This window comes from Dromaius novaehollandiae, chromosome 6, assembly GCF_036370855.1.
Source record: "Dromaius novaehollandiae isolate bDroNov1 chromosome 6, bDroNov1.hap1, whole genome shotgun sequence".
Taxonomy (NCBI): domain Eukaryota; kingdom Metazoa; phylum Chordata; class Aves; order Casuariiformes; family Dromaiidae; genus Dromaius; species Dromaius novaehollandiae.
In genome coordinates this window covers 37,567,211-37,580,825 of record NC_088103.1, presented here as the reverse complement: position 1 = coordinate 37,580,825, position 13,615 = coordinate 37,567,211, and positions in this window count along the sequence as shown.

Here is a 13,615-nt window from a genome sequence, read left to right as displayed (position 1 = left end):
TAATGCTTTCTCAAGAAATTTGCAGTCCAGTCACAAAAATATAAGAAACATAAATATTTAGAGAATCGCATGTCAATGAATATTTACATATATTATTACCCGAAGCTTTTTGCTGCTTTACTGTGTTCTGTAATGCTGTACTTTGACTGACTTATGCTACTGGCTCCCGCTTCTCACTCTGCCCCACGGGGAGGCCTGTGCAGCATGGTGCCGTGGTGACCCCTCACGCCGGGACCCTGAGGAGCAGACACTGGGCTCACCCCCAGCTCTGTGCCGTAGCTGTCCAACAAACCCTGCGCGTGGCCCAGCAAGCGAGGCGCCGCGACGCCTGCCGAGCGGCAGCCCCCACTCAGGAGGCCCCTAAGCAGGGAGGGTCTCAGCCGCATCCCGCTGCCACAGCCAGCATGTGACCCAAAGAAAGTCCCTCAAAGTTGTTTTTAATTAACAGGCTCATACCCTGTGAAGTAGATGCTAAGAGGTAGCGTTATGCCTGACTTACTGATGGGATAATCAGTCATATACTAATAATCTACACATACCTATATACATACATATACACACACATTTACACACACACACACACATATTTGCATATACAAGTCAATATAGTTGTCCTGACTTGTTGCCTCTAGGCCTCTAGGCCAATTTGCTCAAAGCTACAATGCAAAACAATAGCAGACTGAAAACAAAAACCCTGGACTCTTGTCTTCCAGGACACCCTCCTACGCTGTTTTTTAGCCACTTAAAATTAATTCTGCAGAATACAAAATTAATTATAAAACAAAGCAAAAGAGTTCAATGGTATTATCGCAGTCAGGCTGAGAGCAGACTCCCTGGGCACTGGCTATTGTTGCAGTTGTTGTTCTCCTTGTGACAAGGAGCATCTTGTAGCCCTCACATGAGGTTTTGGAAACACCAAAACCAACAATCTGCTGTATTAAAACAGACAAATGAACACTAGCTTGGTGCTACTCGTAGTTCCAAGGAGTGAAACCAATGTACGCTGGCAGTGATTCCTGCATCTTCGTTAAAACAATAACTCACACTGCACACCCCAAAAGTGCACTATAAAATAGCAGGCACCATGCTGACACAGCTGTTGTTCTTTACTCCCATTCAACCATTACATTTCCCTGCCCTTTATGCAATGTTCAGTCTAGCTAAGCGGGATACATCAGCCTTTGTCTGAAGCAGAGTCTGGCTAAACATGACCTAAAAAATTACCACATGCGGGCTAAAAGACGGTGAAAGCCAAGACGGCAGAGTTCATCTGACATCACCTGTGACATCTTCACCTTCCCTGAAGGGCAGAAGCATAGGTACTGACTTCTGAAAAATAGCATGAATCTGTGTGACATGGTTAGTTTGCCACAGCAATCGACAGGAAAAAATTCAGAAACAGGAATATAAAAGCAATAAATGATATTATGTGCTTGGCCAGCAATGAATGCTGCTGATGCAAGGTTCAGCCAAGCATCTTAAACCACTTGAAGCACAGTTGTGGGGCCTGCTGAAAAAATCCCAGGGGATACTCTGCAGTATTAGCAAGCCTTCATTTTGGAATAGAGGCAGGGCAGGTCACTGTATGACACATAAAATAAGACCTGTAATAAATCCATGGCAACTTTGATTTTGTCTTCATGCTATGTGCTAAGTACCAGCATCTGTCAACAACTTCAAAGGATTTATAGGTGCTCTGTGCTCTGGAAACCAGCCAGCATGGCCATTTTGAGTTTCTTGATGCCAGAAGGGAAATAACTCAGATGGGCCTTTCTGAGGAGATTTTCAGTGTACTTTCTAGCCTGGATCAGATCCAGGATATATAGAGCTTCACCAAGGCTGAATAGTGAGGTAATTCATCCTTCTGACATTCAGGAGGGATTTCAACTGGGTTTGAAGGTGGAGAATGTCATTTATATTTTATCAGCAACATGTTTCTCCTTCCCGTTACTCAGCTATGCATGAGCAAAGCGCCTTTTTAGGCCCTATGTTCTCAACCTGCTAGCTCCCTCTAAAGTTATGAGTTACTTTCACTCCCAATAACTGCCAGACTAAGTTCCTTGAGGGATGAATCCACTTGAGGCATTGTGTCTTGCTCCAGGTAAATTAGACCATACAGACTTCCATGTTGCTCTGATTAGACAATCACCAACACACATAGTACCACAGAAATGAAAATGAGTAACTCTATCTTCCTTGAAACTCAGACATGGTTTCTAGTTCTAAAGTGCAGGAACATATGCTTCACTGTTGTATATGCAGTCTCTCCTTAGGCAGCAGGTAGCTGGTGTCAGCTGTCCCATTCAGATCTGGGCATGGATGAAAAAAAACAAGAAATCCAAAATAAAAGAACCTATGACACCCATATGCATAACATACTTAGTCCCCTTGAGGTATCATCTTCTGAGAAGTCACAGTCTGTTGCCACCCTCAGGGAATAGCAGCAATGCCTTCTCTCAGTTATAAAGAAATGACTGGCTTGCTCACTTATCTCTGCTGCTGTAGCACCAAGTCTGAGACTTTTGGGGAAGGGAGGATTCATTAAACCTAGTAGTTAAGTTCCCACAAGCTAACAGAGACAGGCGCGCGCGCACACACACACACACACACACACACACACACACACATCCAGTTCTCATCAGTACTTCTCTGCAAGATTCTATCTTGCTCCATTAACTAAATAGAAGCCTATTGCTAATGGAATACTAACTTAAGTATCTCAGTTAGAAACTGATATTAGATGGTATGAGTAGTCCTCCTTACCACTCCTCATTGTGGCAAGTGTCAGTGTCTGTTTTTAGACTGGTCAAAATACATCTGTTAGAACAATTTTGCAGTGGAATACTACTTTGAATATATATATAAATATATCGGCTTCCAAAATGCCTAGTATTTCAATTTTGTAATGAAAAAAGAAGAATTTACAGCAGATAATTTTGATGAAAAGTGAAATAATTCTTTATAACTTATTTATGAAGAAAAAGGAAAATTTTAAAGCTCAAAAAGGACCCAGAATGCCAAACTCAAGTTTGGAGGTGAAGCTCCATGTAGTTCCAGGTCTCCTAGAAGAGTCCAGGTACAAGAACTGAAATTTTTCAAAGACAGAAAGGTTTGCACTGTGCCTGGCTAGATTATAAGCCAACTCGACCACTGAGGGCAGAGCAAAAAAAGAATTTTTTGCAATCCTTGGCAGAAAAATGATTTTCAAAAGCCAGATCCTTGTTTCGCTACATAATGTCTCATCCCACAGTACAGGTAGGTAATACAAATCCTTTTTGTTTTGCACAAAATTAATTGGAAGTCTTCCAGTGATCTTCAGTCCATACTTGATGGTTGCAGAGTTCACCTCCAGCCTTTTTTTCCCCCCTCAGCTTCTTGGGTTCTCAAGTCTGACTGTACAAAACACTTCAAAGCATGTAAACAAAAGTTTATAAGCACTCAGAAAAAGACCCTTCTCTAACCTGGCTTTTCTGATCTCTTTTATACATCACAGAACTGAGAAGAACATGAGGCTTCTTTGCCAGTTAATAAACATCTCTTCCTTTCTTTGATGTTCTGCAGAGTGATGCATGCACATCATCCATGATCTAGTTAGGAATATTAGAGCTTTAACAGTCCTCCTGGCTGTGCACAGAGAAGCTCAAGGTATTGACGGTGCAGCTCCGCCAAACGCAACAGTGGTTTACACGTGGTGCACAGATCCCCAACCTTTCCAGTAGCTCATGCAAATGATGCCCTTTTCCTGCCCTGCAGACCCTGCAAAAGTGTGAAAAAAAGGTGACTTCCTCCTCAGTTAGAGAAATGAGTCCAGTTCCTTTCTACTGGAAGGGTGAGAAAAAGAAAGCAAGCAGCGTGCCTCTTCGGACATGTCTCCAGGTGGAAGATGCAGCATATGCTGTCCGTTCCCAGCAGCATTCCCAAACTATTTCCTGGGCCTGCGCTAAGAGATCTCATTATCAAGCCATTTTATTTTCACAGGAAAGATGGTGCAAGGGGGAAACACACTCTACTGATCTGGCAGATGCCAGAGCATCTGAGAGAGAGTGGGATAATCTGCAGAAGTCATGCTAACAGTGGCATTGTTATTGGATCGTCATTGGCTGTAATTACCTCAGTGGTGTCTGTTGATAAAGTTGTAAATAAAAATCTATTCCACTTCTAATAACCTGGTATTTCTTTAGATAATATAGTGGTCAGTCTTGCTTCTTTACAATATTTCAGACAAGGATGAAATTTCTTTTTAGCTAGTTTTGCCAAGGTTTCAAAATTAAATGTATCACTGTACACACACACACACACACACACACAGTGTGTATTTTAATAGTTAAAAGACATCTGCAAATGTATGTATAAAAATATATACCCATGCGTTTATACACACAGAGAGAGAAAAATAGCAAAAGATACACGATTACAGATTTTGCAATCCTATACTCTGCTCTTGTGGTTTAAATAACTTTTAACAAATTGGTTGACCTAAAGAACACTGCTTTCTTATAGTGATTTGTTTTAAATGCTAATGTAATTACTTCGCTTCTTTTTCCTCTAAGCAAATGCTGCAGCACTATTAAAAAAAAGAAAGAAAAAAACCATAAAATCAGTCGCAGCTGCCTAATCTAAGCCATAATAACAGACGTGCATGGATCCCTTTGACAGAGGCGGGGGAATGAGAACTCTATAATAAGAAGGTGGCATCTACGTGAAGGAGACTCAACATCCACTGACTCATTTCCTGGGTGCTCCTCTTTTAGATTGTTAACAGAGAATCTGTTTATAGACTCATTGCAAGACTCCATCAGTCAGCACTGATCATCAGCTACCTGGTTCCCCATTCAAGACTTGGCCTGTTTCTTAGACTGACAAACTGAACTTCATGTGGTACTGCTCAGTTTTAAGATTCTTTCTTAGCTGTTGATTTACACTTTCCGTGACTCAGTTTACCACCCTCTCACAATGGTTTTTATGGTAATAATTTCTTAAAGATATTGGTATCATGTAATCATTCATAATATCAGATTCTCACAGAGTGGTTTTCAGAGTGAGTCTGTGCTCCTACAAAGCAACCCCGCAACTCCGTTCTTACCAACACAGAAGCCAAAGCAATGAGATGCAAGATGACTTAGCCAATCTCCCCCAGCAAACACTGATTAGACTGGGGTGGAAGCCATGATTCCCAGATAACAGGCTATTGCATGGTCCTTTTGGCTACTGCTTCACCAACAGATGGCGAAAAAAAACCACCACACAATCCAAAACTCTTAGGGAACTCACAAATTACCCCTTGTAAATGGTACCATTTGGCAAAGGTTCCATTAACAGGTGATAAAGCTCAGCTCACACGTAACTCGAGCTTTTGTATGTACTTCGGAGCCAAGAGCAACATTAAATATCTGCTTCTGAAAGAGCAATTTTTTTCCCTAAACACATGTTTTCATGGGCTTAGACTACATCTCGGGATTCAAAAGCAACATCCAATAGATGCAGAGTCATTCCAGTCACAATGTTACACAAATGCAAATGATAGTACTGTCTTTGTCAGTATTAAAATCAGAGCAGAAAAAAAATCAGTTCAATTCTTCAACTACAGAAAATGATACATTTTTCAATTATAACAGAAATTCAATTACATTCTTCTTTGAGACTATTATTACTAGATACATTCTGCTAGAGGAGACTCGCCTGCAGGCTGAAATTCACAGCTAAACTCCAGCCGGATAATTTTAGGCCAGATTTTCAAAAGTCTCTCATCTTCACTGAACATGCAGTGCAGGGACCCTTTCTGAAAATTTTGCTACTAACGTTAATTTCCATAACGATGGAATTGCTACGGGGCTTTACAAGCATCTTCTAACAATGTTTCTTTAAGCAGGGTTTGCAAACACTAAGAGGAAATACACCAAACTCGAGGCCAAATAGCTTTAATGAAGATGGAGGGTGTTGATAGATCCTGGGGGGAGAAGAGGGAGGAGACCTCTGAACTACTACAGCTGAACCTTATCAAAGAACAGCTGCTTTTATAACGAGAAGGGAGATGAGCGTGCCAGTTACCTAGCTGCAAGCTGGAGTGTGGTAGCAGGTGTTATTCTTCCCTCTGTCTCTTTCTATTGCTCTCTCTTTTTTTCCAGTGATTTAGCTATAATATGAGGATGACTTTTTCGGTCAAGAGGCCAGGCTGATTTCTGGGATAATAGCTACCTTTTAGAAACAACATTTCCTCCTGTGCTGAGTCTTTCTTTTCTTGTGACTAAGAAGCTCAGGGGCAGGAGCTTTCAAAAACAGGAGCAATACAACTTATGCAGCGTCAGGATTTGTAGCTGCTATTCAAGAGCAAAGAGAATTCTGGACACTTCGCAAGAGTAATGCCTACCAAGGATGACTCCTGGCTATTTTATTTTTAATTAGGGTACAAATGAAATGTGGTTCCTGGCATGTAAAAGAGGCAACTAGCATATATCTCTTACGCATTTCATTTGATTCTTCATTGGTAACTCTGTGCAATCCCTCTTCTGAACTGCCTACCTGCCTTCAGCAGGGAACTTCAAAGGGTTTGGGATACGCCTCTGCTGAATAGCCCCAAGCCCCTCTGCCTCTCCCAGCTCCAAATCTCAGGAGTGCAGCTGTATCTCAGGTGCTCAGCCACCATACTGCAAAACTTGCCATGTATAGATTAGGCACAGGGGAGCAATGAATTACACTTTCATGTGCAGATACCTTCCTGAGGATATGGCTTAAGCCCAGTTTTGATATAGATTTCTTGGACTGTGCCTGCTGTAGTTAGAGAAGCAATAGTGGCTGTTCAGGCATACAAGAATATATTTGGACCTTTTTAGCTGATTGAAGTTGTCAGCACATCTACCACATCATCTGCCCTTGCCATGTCTGTGGCAGCCATCTGGCTTCACTTGTGCTATATGTGGTCTTGTGACAGGAATGACAGACATGGAGGGGTTTGCTGTGGCCCCAAAAAAGCAGGGAACCCCCTAAAACCCTGAGGTAGCTCTGGCCACAGGCTAGAGGCAGCATTCACCTGCTAAGGTGCCATGGATTTCATCTTCTTCTGCCCAGGAAAAAGGCTCTTTGCTTCCAGGTCCAGTCAGACTTAACTCCCAAGGCCTGAATTCATTTATTTATTCTGTCACTGAACTGCCTTCGCCACAGAGTTAGACTGTGTTTTAATTTCACCCTGATTTACAGCGACCTTCCCTCCTGCCTACAGAGCACAGCTGTAACAGCTGCAGCGCTGTGCGCCCCCCTCTTCTGCTTCCGCATCTACTGCGGCTGTTTGGACACTTTTGGGCTGTGATACAAAACCTTCTTTGCGGCAGGATGCCACTGTTGCCTCAGAGGGGGCTTTCTCTTGCCCTGCCTCCGTGCCTCCCTGCACAGGCCTGAGCTGCTGTGGCCATCCCTGCTGCTACAAGCTAAACTGAGGGAGGCCTGGAAATGCTTTTAGCATACACAAGGCACCGCATGAGGCTCTCTGATAAAAGATCCTGTTGTTCACCAAGAAATGGGCTGATTATTTTACCGTGAGCATAAAAAGGAATAGAGCTAGGGAGACACTGATTTTTTTCTAGATACATGTGAAACTGAGAGCACTGTGTCCTGTAGACTGAAATTAGGTTAAGCCTATCTGTTTGCATTTTGCCTTGTCACAGGAAAAAAAAGGACTGTAATTGCTTTAAAAACCTCTCTGATCACAAAGTCATGTGTACAGATTAGTAAAATACCTGCACACTATCCAGTGTTATCCTGAGAAGTGAAACAGCAAGAAACCTCCACATGCTTGTAGAAAGGAGCAGAGGCAGGAAAAGGACATTGCTCCCTGATAGTTTAGGTGTGGTTTTACGTGTAGAACATGCTTGTCTCCAGGCTTGGGTGCAGACACAACGTATCACAAAAAGTACACAACACATCTATTGTAAAGATATGGGTTTGATTTATTTCTCGGGGCTTTTGGAAGACGTCGTGTAAACAGGACAGTGGTTAGTTTATCTAAGTGGTTGCATACGTATAATTTAATAAGGCACAGCTGAGAGCAGTTTGTTCCTGGAGTTAACATTCAATCTTTCTGATGTTTTGAGGAACGCCTGGGAGGGACTTCAAGGCTACTGAAAAATTAACATGTTTGGATAGAGGCTGTTTGCTGCAAGCTACTCAGAATTGAAATGTACATCTAGTATTTCTCTTTCTTTTCTCCTCACGTGGTACAATTTCTAGTACCCCAAAAACTAAAGCTTATAGAGCATTATTCAGGCTTCACTGCTCTTACCCACTTCTTAGCCCAGCTACAGGTCAGGTTAACCCTTTGACTGGTGACTCTTTAAGCCACTCAGGTTTTGTGTGTTCAGCCACATCCTGAGCGTTCCTTCGATACCATCATTTGCTATCTCTGAATCATTTGTCTCGGTGTTTATTTCCTTAGCATAACTGACAAGGAGTGCTGTTGGATTTATTGCATCTTCTGATCCTTTGAGAGAGAAATCTAGATGCCAAGCCAACATTCAGGATATTTAATTTAATTTTATTGTGTTTTATTTTGCCCGTTTCTCTTGGAGTTGTCTCATGTGCTGCAGCAGATTAAACAGATGTTGCTAACAAGATTACCATCCTTGCTGCTTTCTGTCAGGGTGGAAACCACGTCCCTCAAGAAGCAGGCCCTGCAACTTCTGCAGTTCACAACCTACTGTGATGAAGTCGATCTGTTCCCATTCCCCTTCCATTACTTTCTTTTTTTTTTTCTTTTTTTTTCTTTTTTTTTTGTCTTTTTCACCTCTATTTCTACCTAACTTTTATACTTTCCTTGTCTGCTGTGCTTGTCAAGGATACTTTGTTGTCAGGTTCCTAGTGTTCAAAGATTTCAGCTAATAATTTTCAAGGGTGAATGCCTAAGGCTTAGTTCCTGAGTTCAGCAGAGGCAAGTAAATAATTAAGTTGCCTAAGGTTTTCTTGCTGTTTGCAGTTATCCTTCTGAATGGAGGTGAGAGAACCAGACCCCTCCGGATACATGAAAATCACCAAAGTCTTTGGCCTCTTCAGCACCATTTTAGATCCTAGGGAGGATGCGATGCTTGGAAATGTGTCAGCTAAGAGCATGCTCCATCCACCCCCTCAGTAGTTACGTTTGGATAAAAACATCCTAACAAGCATGTTTTTCTAAGTGGTACAAGAGCACTCTCAAATCAACTACAATCAGTGGGAGCCACAGGTTACACATCAAATGGGGAGATGCATTCACATGGCCTGGCTTGGAGTGGCATGGAGCCCAAATCTTAGTTTCAGTCGTACAGAAAAGGCAGCCTCTGGAAGTGGTGTGCTGCTTCTGTGAATGACATCATTCTCAAATGCATGTGTCCCTTGGCCCTTTGATCTTGTGTGGCACTGGGAGGCAGGCATGATGTATTTATGTGGAAGATGCAATTTGCCCACATCTAGCCAGGATACTTGTCATCAGGTCTAAAGATAAAATCTTGTGAACTTGAGTAGTGCATTTGTGCTCAGTATTGGAAATTGAAACAGGAAACAGAACATTAAACTGCTGTTCAAGGGGGTAAAACAGCAGACACAGAGTTGGACATAGCAATGGATCATGAAAGAAATGCAGATGAGGCCTTATGCACAGAAAAAGTTTGAGCTGATGTAACCTGTGTACACAGGAGGTTCCACAAGGCAGAGGACCTCTTGCCAGGCTAATGAGGAAATATCTGTGCTAATAAGGTAGGACCGTGAGAGGAAAAACACTGATACCTCCATGCTACTGAAAGGCTATTTATCACCACTCAGAAGGTGGAGCCAGCCTGGTTTTACAGTCAATGAACACCACCACAGCTGGCTCACTGTTGAACACAGCCAGTGCAAATTAAGTTTCAGATCACTAGAGGCTCTTCAAAATAGATAAAGCTCACCAAATCCATCCCAAATAAGAAGAGGGGATTTTTACCTGAAACCACTTTATTTGGTAACAATCCAAAAGTGAAAGGCATTCTGTAGCTATTTTACTACTCTTGAGAAGCTCATTTTTCCTGTCTTTTAAAGGAAAGCACAATTTTCTTTTATTATTTATCATTTTGCCAAACACATTAGGAGATTGGCTGTGTAAACAAAGCAATCGCTTATGAAAATGCTGACAAGATATGACCCCAGAGATGGCACCCAGAGTTGATTTCTTTGTTTTTTATGGCCAAATAACTCCTCTCCTCCAGGAACTCTGTAATTTCCGTAACAGTGAGAGTATACTGTGCGAATGATTGTGTGATATTATTCCTGGGCTCCTAGAAACATTCAGTGACAATCACTGTGCATCTTATCATAACTTCCCAGTGAAGCTCTGTGGAGTCATTCAAAGCTTGTGTGAAAATACATCTTAAGTTGTACACACCCTTTGCAGATGCTCTTTGCTGATCCAAGCCACTTCTCCCCTCACTGTATTCATACAACAAAGGGTTGTTTTCTCCAGCGCAGACTATCCTTTGACAGTTTATTTGATTTGCATAAAATCCTTGATCTGTACAGTTGCTGATTCACTCATTCAAGTGTTGCTGGATTTCCTTGTCAGGAAACCTCTTTTGTCTTCTGTGAGTAGCAAAAACCAAGGCTAAATTAGGGTTTCCATCATCCAGCACTTTCAAATCACACTCAGAGTCAAGCCATCTTCTTGCCTTACAGGTACAGGTGTGGATACTGGGGTTAACTCCAAAGTTCAACGCTCTTTTCTCCATCCAGCCATTTTACTCAAGTATTTCCTGGTGGCTTTCAGTCATTTCAGAGAGCATTGTGTTATTCTTTCATAACTATCAGAAGTTCTGCAAAATTAATATCAATGTCATTTTTAAGTACTATACTCATTAGCAAAATTGGACATAGTATTTGTCCTGACGCATGGAAGTCTTGGCCAAAAAAGTGCCTGTAATCCAGAGATAAAACAGGACAATTCTGAGTGAGGATCCTGTCTCTATCGGTGCTGATGTGACTGTTGTGGGAATACTGCATCTAGTCCTACCGCTGTCAGATCAAGAAAGATATTGTGAACAGCCATGGGAATAAATAAGAGGATCCAAAAAGATGTCTTGGCTAGTTGAAGTGCTGCTCATTTAGCTCAGCAGGAAGGAAATGAAGAAGTGCCCCTGACTTATAGTAAACACAGTGTTAATAACAGGCCTGTTAATCCAACAGATCCTCCAGAGCTGGAGGCTGAAAATGGACAAATCTAGACAATAATTATAGTGTTTTTTGTTTTATAGTACTGTGGTTGATTGGGAAAAAAAAGAGGTGATCTTGTTTAAACAATAATACACTTGGGAAGCCCAATGTCCTTTGGGCTGTCCTGTTTCTTCTAGGAGATCTGAGTATGTTATGACATATTTCTAGGCCATTTCTATTGGCCTTTATATTATATTCCTACATTACGTGCCTACATATATTACTGAGGTAATATAACAGCTTGGAACAATATTCTGATGTTCTAACTTCTTTCCTTCAGTAAGGACCATTATTTTTAACATTTGCATGCCAGTTCTAAAGTAATTCTGGCTTTTTTCCTAGATACATATTTATGGAGATTATCTTGGACTTTATTACATTCAGAGACCTGCAGCTTCTGAATCCCTCGTAGAAGAAAGTTTACTCATTGCTTTCATACACAAAAGCAGACTCAGAGAAAAAAGTAGCTGCTATTGAATTACTGATACCACGTCCTCCTCACAGCATGGGGTTTCTCGGAAGCTCTACAAGCTTGAACCAGCTAGACCTGACCTTGCTCTGCCTGAGACGTCTGATGAGATCACAGCTGGAAGTGGTATAGCTATGAACATTTAGTTATGGGAAAGTCTATGGGGATATTTTTAATAAATGAAAGTGGAAAGCTTGCAAAAGCCTGACATGAGCATTGAGCTTTCAGTACTCGAAGTTCCCATCTCATAAATATGTGGAAACTTTTTAGGCATATAGTATCAAGATCTTAGTTAATTTCTTTTCCCAGACTATTTGTTGCACAACCTTGTTCTATAAGAGAAACTAATGCTGCAGTCCAAGGTCATGGAAAGTGGAGGGGAAAAGAGTTGGCTGGATATGCTTCAGTGCTGCTTTTTTTAGATTTTGTTTTCTTCTTCTGTAGCCAATTTCCAATATCAAAGAAAGTGAAAGTTGATACAGGGATCGTGTTGGGTAACAAGTTTTTCTATTCTTTTCTGTAAATGCTTTCTAAATAATCATAAACATGGACTAATATGTGGTAATCTGTAAAGGGGAAAAAGAAAAACTATGGGAGCTCATCCAACCACTGAAGGTATCTTTCCTTTGTAGAAAATAAACAAACAAAAAAATGGGGAAAAAAAAACATTTTTAGTGAAGTTCTGTGGAAAGAATTAAAAGCAAAACTAAAAGGAAACCTATGGCTTTTAGCAGGCTGAAAGATCCAACTTTGCAATTTCCAGTAAAGAAGATGAGTTTGTGATTTAGAAACGAGAACAAAGATTTTAGGGGTCAATGCGTAAAGTAGAGTGCAACCATGCAAAGATGGCCTATGGACTTTATGAGGTATCTGCTGTGACAGGAAGCAGAAAAGAAGAATGTCTCCCTGTCACACTTCCTTTAGTGCAGTCAAGAGCCCACAGTCTGGTGTCTGTCACACTGAAAAAAAAGGATGCCAGTATGCTCTGAAACAGATGGAGGTTTTGGCCTTTCCTCATCAATGTAAACATTTCACGTCTGTTAGCCAGAGCAAAACACTCCTTACCATTGCCAAAAGGGGCCCTGAGAAGACCCTTCTGAGAAACCACTTACTGTTTTGAATTATTTATTTATGATTTGCGTGTTGCCTGTAAATGAATGAGTATCCAGGGGCTGCAAACTCATGTTCTCTCAAGCATTTGGCAAAACTACCAGGTGCCCTGGAGCTAAGTCCAGAACTAGAACATCATACATGTCAATTTAATTCTCAAAAATGAAAAAAATAGTTTTAGATGAGATATTGACTGAAGTGGCCAGGGCAAGAGCTCAGTCTGAGAACCTACTTAAAGTAATTAAGGCCATTAGAACAGGCTAGTCAGGACACTGTGTCTTCACACACACAGCTTCAGCCCTTGCCACCAATTTTCAAGGGAGAGCACAGTCCAGGATAACATTTTCTTTCAGGGTTTTCTTTAAAGAGAGCGAGGTGATAATGAAAAATCTTGCAAAAATAAATTGCATTTAATATAATGCAATTGAGATAGAATATATTAATATAATTAATATATATTAATATAATGCAATAGAGATTGAAAATCTCTAAGAACAAAACACCAGAGACATGGGATGATTGTTCCGCTGACAATGGGTAAAGTTCTGTATCTTTTGCATCTGCCAAAAGTATCAGAATCTCTGATATTTTGCCCAGAACAATGTGGACTAAGATCCATTTATGGGACTGAGCTCACTAAAGTGATTTGCTTCTGACCAAAAGCAGTCTTTTTAACTTCAAAAGTATAAGAGAATGCAGTCATAGTTCATCGTACTAGCAGATCTCCATATACAGGCACGAAGAACTAAGAATACTGGAGCAAAGAATGAAGAGAGATTATTTATAGAAAATCTACTATGAATATATCATAATGTAATCCTTCCGATGGGCTCTGAC